This window comes from Odontomachus brunneus, unplaced genomic scaffold (genome assembly GCF_010583005.1).
Source record: "Odontomachus brunneus isolate Ranch 3 - 2012 unplaced genomic scaffold, Obru_v1 Obru_scaffold_187, whole genome shotgun sequence".
NCBI lineage: Eukaryota > Metazoa > Arthropoda > Insecta > Hymenoptera > Formicidae > Odontomachus > Odontomachus brunneus.
Window position 1 is genome coordinate 491,633 of NW_022639637.1, and position 9,878 is coordinate 501,510.

Sequence of the window (9,878 nt, forward strand, 5' to 3'; positions counted from 1 at the left end):
TCGAAAGCTTTCCAAAACACTATAATAAAATATTTTTTCATTAAGTATCTTTCGAGTTAAAAGACTTCAAATTTACAATATTGTTGCTATGAACATTGGTACAAGGTGTTCGACCGACGGCTGAAACCTTTTGAATGTTGTTCAAGGCCATGACCTTGACAACATTTGTCAAGGTCAAGGCGATTGGAGGCTGTTCCTAATATTTTCATTTCTTTAAATTTTACAGTGAAAAGAAAAATAATAATTTAAAATCATGGGGTAACATATGGAGTCCGATTAACTCTAAAAGATCATATGAAGATCACAATGCTATGATTATTAAAAAAATTTATTAATGGGATTTCACATGTGTGCTTCTTTGTGTCCCCGACGAAGCACTGTAACCTTCATATAATCCTTTAGAGTTAATCGGACTCCATATGTTACCCCATGATTTTAAATTATTATTTTTATTTTCATTGTAAAATTTAAAGAGATGTAAATATTAGGAACAGCCTCCAATTGTCTTGACCTTGACAAATGTTGTCAAGATCATGGCTCTGAACAACATTCATAAGGTTTCAGCCGTCGATCGAACACCTTGGGTACCAATGCTAATGGGAACAATATTATAACTTAGAAGGAGGAGGGCATACTAGGTGGCGGCGAGACGCCGTGCGTTCGAGATCTGCGTATCTTTCTTCAAACGACTATCCAGGGTCAAGCCAATTGCACCATCTTATGTTCCCCTCCGAACCATACAACTTTTATTTGAAATATTTTTCCGTATCTTCCATATTTTTCGAGATATTTGTCTGGTTCGATTAAAATGACTCATCCTGTATATTGCTGAAATGTTATATAGCTGGAATATAAGTTATTATTTAATTATAGGTATTTAATTGTACGCATAGATTATAAGCTATCACTCAAATGTTGATTAATTTGTAAAAGTATGCTCCATCTTTAGCCATATAATTTCTCACAATCAAAGGCCCATTGGCACAAACCCCAATTAGGATGTTGATGCTTAACATCGCAGCTAGCGAACGTGCTATGTCTCGTTCAGAAATCGATTTAGCAGGTTGTGCCATCTCCTTGCAACTGAAAATAAACATCAATAAACACCAAGCAACAGTAACATAACACCAATGTTATAATTTCCCACTCAATAATATAAATGCAACATAACATGTGTTATGTAAGTTACATAGTTAAGTAAGACATTATAATTTATTATTATATTATCGGTTTTATGTTACTGTTATTTGATGTTCACTTGAGTACTTTCTGTAGGAAGAAATGCTAGATTAAATGGAATAGGAGTATAGACAAATTAAATGTGCCAGTGGACTACAGTTCCGATTGAATACAGCCAATAATATTATTAAAATTGAAGCATAACTCTATCCAAATAGTTAATTTGATTGGATGTGGGCAATTGCAACGTGGGCAAACGGGACGTTTCCGACAAATTAAATACAAAAATGTTATATATGATTTTTTTTATTCTGGTGTACAGTCAGTTACTAAAAGGTTGTCCAGTTTACTAAAAGGTTTGTTCCTTTGTATCTTTAAAAACCTGTCCAATGAGAGAATTTATTTTCAAATAGAAGAAATCTTCCGTTGGATAAGATGGGCAAGTTCCTAAAATTTGTCACGTCCCCGCGACACGCACGACGAAAGCGACTTCGCCGTGCTGAGATGTTTTCGAGCTACGTTTCCGTAAAAATATTATAATTATACGAAATATCGTATCAAAAATATTATTACTAAAAAGTTAATAACATAAAAGTATCTTGCCATTCTAAATTAATTAACTCCTAAATAACACAAGATATTCCAGAATCATTCTAGAGCTATTCTGGATGTCTAGTGTTCTAGTATGTCCTCAGGCATTTTATGCTATTGCAGCTATTTTTTTAATTTATTTCCATCTTTCTGTACATATTCAAATAAAAGGGATTACTATTGTAGTAATTTCCATTAATCAAAAAGTGTACCACTTCACTTCATTATAAAAGTGAATTCCATAGTACACTCAGTTGCGTTGATGCTATACCATTTACCAGATCGATAGTCACTAGAAAGTTTCGACCAGCCGTGTTCGTTTCTAGATGATCGTTTTTCATAACTGTTGATTCATCCGGCAAGCGGGAATGTGTCAAAATAGAAGTGACATTTTGACAGTTTGACGTTTCGTATATACGTGTTTTTCTCAGAAGGTTATCCGCTCACGTGTAACGCGCAATCAGTAGAAGAAGAGTAAGAATGTTAAAAAAGGTAAGTAATAAGTTAATATACAAAATTAATATACAAAAGTTAATATACAAAATTATAATAAATTTATACACACAAACACAAAGAATCTTTGCTTTTAATATTTTCACGCGATTTTCTCTCAAATTATTCGTTATTAATAAACATTCTACGAGGGTAGTCCCAGAAGTACTTGGCCTAACAAAGAAAACACAAAAATTTTGAAAAAATATATCTTTATTTCTCAACATCCCCTTTTAGCTCAAAGTCCCCTTTTAGCTCGATACGCTTTTCCCAGCGATGCTCAATAGCTTCGATACCATGTTTATAGTGAGAACCATCGAGTTCCTCAAAATAGCCATCAACCGCAGACTCCACCTCTTCATTGTTAGCAAATCTTTTACCACCAAGCCATTTTTCAAGTTTGGAAATAGATAATAATCTGAGGGGGCTAAATCTGGTGAATAGGGTGCGTGAGAAAGCAATTCGAACTTTAACTCATTGATTTTGGCCATCACAATAACGGACGTGTGAGTCGGTGCATTGTCATGATGAAACAACACTTTTTTTTCGCCAAATGCGGACGTTTTTTCTTGATTTCACCACTCAAACGCTGCAATAAGTTCGCATAATACTCGCCGTTGATTGTTTTTTTTTTTTTGAAGATAATTAATGAAAATTATCCCACGCACATCCCAAAAAACTGACGCCATAACCTTGTCAGCCGATGGAGTTGTCTTCGCCTTTTTCGGAGCCGATTCTCCCCTTTCAGTCCATTGTTTCGACTGTTCTTTCGTCTCAGGTGTGAAATGGTGAACCCATGTTTCATCCATGGTTATGAATCGACGCAAAAACTTGGCCTTATTACTGCGAAACATCGCTAAACACTCGATTGAAACATCCTCACGACGCTGTTTTTGTTCAATTGTGAGCAAAAGCGGCACCCATCGTGCGCACAGCTTTTCCATGTCCAAATTTTCAGTCAATATGCGATATACAGCACTTTTTGATATGCCTACCATGTCAGCTAACTCGCGCACTTTCAGTCGACGGTCATCCAATACCATTTTGTGGATTTTTGTCACCATTTCTGGCGTGGTTACCTCATTTGGTTGACCACTGCGATGTTCGTCTTGGCAGCTCTTACGGCTTCTTTTGAACTCTGCCACCCAATATTTTATTGTTGTAAACGAGGGACTCCCCCAGAGTAGAATCTAGCTCAGTTTTGATATTGGTTGGACTGAGACCTTTCAAATGAAAATATTGTATCACATAACGATGACCAATTTTCTCCATGTTTACAAATGTACTGAGAGCGTTCACTATTGATGGCTGCCAAACTAATACTAAACAACGTAGCGTCTTGAAACTTCAAACTTCAGCTTTATAAGGTTGATGCTTTCGGCCATAGTGATTTTTTTCAAACAACAACCGCCATCTATACGTCAGGTCGGGTACTTCTGGGACTACCCTCGTACTTTATTCGAAAAAATGTTTCAGATGAAATCTGATTCGAGGAAGTTTGAACATATCTTACGATAAGCACGATTTTATTCCTAATGGAGGCGCTTCCGAGATTTCAAGATGATTGTATAATAGAATATTAATATTATAATCTACAAAGTATTCATTGAGATCTATTTATGATAGGTAGGTCTTTAAAAATCATTCACGGTTACTTACGATTTCGTTATTACGATTATTTAAAGACTATTTTCGATGAATGGTCAAACGATTTTTCTTATCTACTGTAATTAGAAGGACGACTTTGGACATAGTTAGCGCAGGGCATGGTTTGCTGGACAAAAATAACCTCCTAGGCTATTCAGAGAACTGAATTTTATGACGCTAACAATCTGAGTATAACCACCTTGGGCGCGCATTCAATTGACAACATGTAGAACGAAAGTAAAGTTAAGATTGAGACGGAAGGCGCATTCTAAAAAAAAAAGGTGATGAACATAAAGGCGCGTTCTAAGACACCAATCAAATCTATTTTCATGAGCGGTGCGTAGAGACCACTGCGTCCACATATTGCGAACAGAGGAACAGATCCAACTTAGCGCTAATTGTTACTCTCCAACACTCCCCCTCAAACAGAACCTGAATGATCCTTGTCAGCGAGAAGACCTAAGCCTGTGATGCATTTCTGGTGTTTTCCTCCCGGCAGTGGTTTCGTCAAAACGTCTGCGACCATATCTTTCGTGAGTAGATATTTCAGCGCCACGTGATGATTCTTCAGGACCTGCCGAATGAAGTGATGACGTATGTCGATATGTTTCGACCTAGCGTGAAAGACAGGATTACGTGCTAATTGGCTGGCACCTCAGTTATCGTTGAAGATTATTACACTGCCGTGACTCGAGTATCCAAGTTCATCAAGAACATTGGTGAGAAAAAAGGCTTCCCTGGTTGCATCAGACATCGCCATATACTCCGCTTCCATCGATGAAAGAGCGAACGTTCTTTGTTTCCGGGATCCCCATGTTGCAGCGGCTCCGCTAAGGACCTAAATACGAAACCTGTATACGAACTGTCGATGGTGCCCCAACCGGCATCGACGTATCCCTTCAGTGGTACATCATCCTTTCCGAAGACCAGTTCGTAGTCGATTGTACCTCTCAGGTATCGTAGAACTCGCTTTGCAACCTTCCAATGACTCTCATTGAAGCAAGAATTAAATTGTCTGAACGCATTTACGGCATGAGCTATGTCCTGTCGTGTTCCCAGGGCCACATACATCAAAGATCCGACTAATTCCCTAAACTGGAAAGAACTTTTCTTGATCGCATGGTAGGTCTGCACTCTTCGTTAATTTGGTATTCGAGGCGAAGGGAGTACCCACAGGTTTGCAATCTTCCATGCCGAACTTGTTCAGAATTTCCCGAATGTAGCCCTTCTGTGAGAGGTGTATACGATGCCCTTCCCGTCGAATTTCGAAACCGAGGCAAAATTTTGACTCCCCGAGATCCTTTATCTTGAAGAATTTAGCGAAATCCCTCTTGATATGATCCTCCATCTGATGATCTCTGTAAAATATCAATATGTTATCGACATATACGAGGACGAACGCAAGTTTACTTGAGTCGACATAAACGCATGGATCCGCGTTCGTGGGCATTAGATCGACACTTCGGAGCGCCCTATCAAGTTCTGCGTGTCAATGCCGTCCTGCTTGACGCAAACCATGAATGGCCTTATTGAGCTTGCACACTGAGTCCCGCTTTTCGACTTCCTTCAGCATGGAACGTGCTCGCTTTAGGACGTCCTAATCCTTTTCCTAGATAACCATCTTGCGCAAGATTTCAAGAAGCAGGTCCGGCTTTTTCATAAATATCTCAGCAATATCGACCTTGCCGTTGAGATAAGCTGTTTCGATGTCGACTTGTAATACTTTCAAGTCGAGTCTAACTGCCAACGCCATTAATAATCGGAATGATCCGAAACGTGCGACAGGAGCGAAGGTCTCGAAAAAATCTACTCCTGGGCGCTGGGCGTATCCTCCTGCGACGACACGTGTCTTTCTTCGATCGAGAGTTCCATCAGCAGCGTACTTATTCTTTAGGACAGGAGGACTTATTCGTTAGCGACATTTAATCACCTTTTAGTCCACAGGCCTGGCGACGATGTCGAAGGTATCATTTCGCACAATGCTTTTGATCTCCGAATAAATCGCAACATGCCATTCTTCTTTGTCTGGCCCGGAAATTGCCTGGTGGAACTGAATTTTGGCGACGTTCATGGCGAATTCTGCATTGGCAAAAACTTGCCCCTTTTCGTCGCTGGAATCGTTAGTGGTATTGGATTCGAAAGGAGTGGTCGCGACGGGCGCCAAGTGGTATCGTTTTGAGGGTCTACCGGGTTTCCCAGTTAGAATCTAGACTTCCTGGACCGCGACGCATTTGAACCTCGGCTTCAGTCGTGGGATTAACGGTTGTGTCGTCTTTCAATCTCAATTTGTAGTAAACCCCCTCTGTCAAACGGAGTTTGGTTTTGAGACGTTAATATGCTGGGTTCTTCCGATTCGGGTTCATTTAGCTCAATTACCGTTTCTTGAAAATCTTCCGGGTCTTGTAAACCGTTTTCAGTTCCAAATTCATCCAAAAATTTTACGTCACGAGAGATGCGGACTTTTCGTTCGGATGGTATCCATATTCTGTAGGTTTTCGCCGTTTCCGAATAACCGACGAGAATTCTCTCGATACCTCTGAGTGCGAACTTTTCCTTGTTCGGCGTTTTGTCCAGAACAAAAGCCTTGGCACCGAATTTTTGCATGTGGCTCACGTTTGGACGACTTTTGGTCCACATCTCGTAAGGAGTTTTCTTGACTAAGATCCTCGTCACGCAGCGATTTCTCACGTAGTTCGCGGTAGCCACCGCTTCAGCCCAGAAGCACTTCGATAGTCCGGATTCAATGAGCATAAACCGTGCAGATTAGACGAGAGTTCTGTTCATGCGTTCCGTGACTCCGTTCTGTTGTGGTGTATAGGGAGCCGACAATCGACGAAGAATTCCGAACTTCTTCAGCATGTTGTCCATGATAGTGTTGTAAAACTCTTTTCCATTATCGGATAGGAGGTCTTTATTTTCTTTCTGATCTGCGTCTCGACGTAGCTCTTGTATTCTGCGAACTTTGCAGCGGTCTCGGATTTGTTCTTGAAGAAATAGACCTCTGTCCATCGGGTGTAATCATCCGTGAACATATAACGTGCCTCTCCTCGCGACTCGGTCCTCATGGGTCCATACAAGTATGCACGACTTCGAGCGGGGCTGATGCGCGTTTACATCGTTTCGGGAATGGAATACACGCGAGCTTACTAGCTGCGCAGACCTCGCACCCGGGAAGAGTATCGCTGGATTTGAGGCTCAGACCGGAAACTATGTTGTTACGATGCATTAGTACCATGTCTTTCCAATTTAGATGTCCGAGTCTTTGATGCCACTTCTTCGCGACGTTCATCATCTCGACTGATGTTGCACATGCCGTATTGTGTTCATTGCGTAAGTAGAAAAGGTTGCCCACTCGATCGGCAACCATCTTCACGTTTCTTAATGAATCCTGTACGTATTTCCTCGATTTTCCGTGAATAAAACATGTTGTTTCTTATCTAGTATCTTGGAGACAGATAAAAGATTTGTGCGCAAGGAGGGCACAAGTAACGTATTTTGCAGGGTGACAGACCTGTTTTGATTTCCGTTGGAAACCGTAATCCGTACGTCGCCCTTAGCTGTAACGTGTGTGGTCGCGTCGCTTGCCAGATTCACTTCTCTGTCAAGTAGATTTTAGTTCGTGAACAACGTGGACAACCTTATACAGGTGTGACGTACATCCGCTATTTAAGCACCGGCTTTGATCGGTAATGGCATTGCAAGCAGATTCTTCCAACGAGGCCTCGCTCACATGAAATAAGTCGTCCGCGGAGTTGGCGTTTTGAGCATTTTCCCTCTTCTTAGAGTAGCAGTCCGCAGCCTTGTGCCCTCTCCTTTTACAGTAACCGCATTTATACTTAACTGGATGATTCGGAGCCTCATTTTTGTCGATTCGTCTATCCGTATTCGTATTGTTCGGTAATGTTTTCTTATTAGGACGTCGCTGTTTAGAATACAATACATTAGTGCTCGATTCGCCTTTATGAATTTTGCTATCGTATTCCTCAATAACTTTAATCATCAACGCCTCGATGTCCGGCAAATTGTCGCGTGATTTAATCGCGCAGCAAAAGTTGTCAAAGCTACTCGGTAGGCTGTAAAGAAGCATTACTGAGAGTAGGTCACCGTTGATATCTATCTCTAAAGCATGGAGCTTATCGATTATATCCATGAATCGCGATAAATAGTCTCTGATATCGTCACCTTCGCGCATCCTTTCCATCAATAGTTGTTCAAGAAGAGTCGCCTTCTTCATAGGTCCCTGTGAGGCGTACACAGATTTTATTTTGTTTTATACCTTCCTCGACGTCTTGCAGTTTCGGAGATTTATGAATTGGTCCGGACTTATTGACAGGATTAGATCAGATTTAGCCTTTCGATCCTGCACCACCCAAGCGTTAAGCGCGGTTTGAGATGCGGCGAGTGATTCGCCAGTGCCTGCTAAAACCGGTTTTGGGATATCTCCGTTGACATAGGACCACGAGTTAGTTTTTACAAGGAGCACCTCGACTTGAATTTTCCATGTGTCGTAATTGTGCTTCGTCAAAAGTTCCATGCGAGTGAAATTTACAATGTTCGCTCCTGCCATGGCGGTGTGTCTTTGTGAGCGATTATTTCGTGTCTAGTCTTACGTTCCGATTCGTCACTCACGAACACTGGGTTCCTGGGCCCATAACCTGTTAGCGCAGGGTACGGTTTGCTGGACAAAAATAATTTCCTAGGCTATTAAGAGAACTGAACTTTATTTATGACGCTAACAAACTGAATATAACCACCTTGGGCGCGCACTCACAACTGACAACATGTAGAACGAAAGTACCAGGTCTGTAAATATGAAACCGGAATTATAGGGCCCATAGATGGCCCTAGCTGTCAATGTAGTTACCGTCAAACCGCGTCATTAGCGCCATTTTCTTGTTGACATCTCTGACAAAGATTTTCAACTCACAACAATACAAGTTTCATACAATAGCATAGTTTGTAATAGCGTTGAACAAGTCGAATTTTGTGCCTGGAAACTACGATTTGCGGACAGCGTTAATTTTCTGTTACCATTTGAAAAAAACTGCTGCAGAATCGCATCGAATGCTTGTCGAAGCTTACGGTGAGTATGCTCTTGGTAAATCACAGTGCTTTGAGTGTTTAAAAAATTTAAAAGTGGCGATTTTGATGTGAGAAAAAAAGAACGTGGAAGACCACCTAAAAAGTTTGAAGACAGCGAATTGCAAGCATTGTTGGATGAGGATGACACGCAAACGCAACAACAACTCGCGGATCAATTAAATGTAACACGAGAAGCCGTCTCCATACGTTTGAAAGCCATGGGAAAGATCCAGAAGATGGGAAAATGGGTTCCACATGAACTGAATGAAAGACAGCAGGAAAATCGAAAAACCACTTGCGAAATGCTGCTCGCCAGATACAAAAGAAAGTCATTTCTTCATCGAATTGTGACTGGCGATGAAAAGTGGATATATTTTGAGAATCCTAAGCGTAAAAGATCATGGGTATCTTCAGGAGAACCATCGACATCGACTGCAAGGCCAAATCGCTATGGACGGAAGACAATGCTCTGTGTTTGGTGGGATCAGAAGGATGTGATCTATTATGAGCTGCTAGAACCTGGCCAAACCGTTAATACTGAACGCTACCGACAACAAATGATCGATTTGAATCAAGCTTTGCGTGAAAAACGACCAGAATATAAAAAAAGGCAACACAAAGTGCCCAGATAGCATAGGGATGAACAGAAGTTTCTAGAGAATTCATTTTAAAGAATAGATATAGAATTAGAAAAATGAATACCCGAAGAATTCTTGAAGAATTAACTACAGTAAGTTCGTCTAGAAATATTCCTTAGGACTTCATTATAGCGAATACTTCGCAACTTAATTCCTAGAACACATTGAGAATTCATGAGGAATTAGGGCTAATGGCTCCTGTACACAGGACGCGGTAATACTTGCCGCGCGACGGAAGTTCGTGCGACA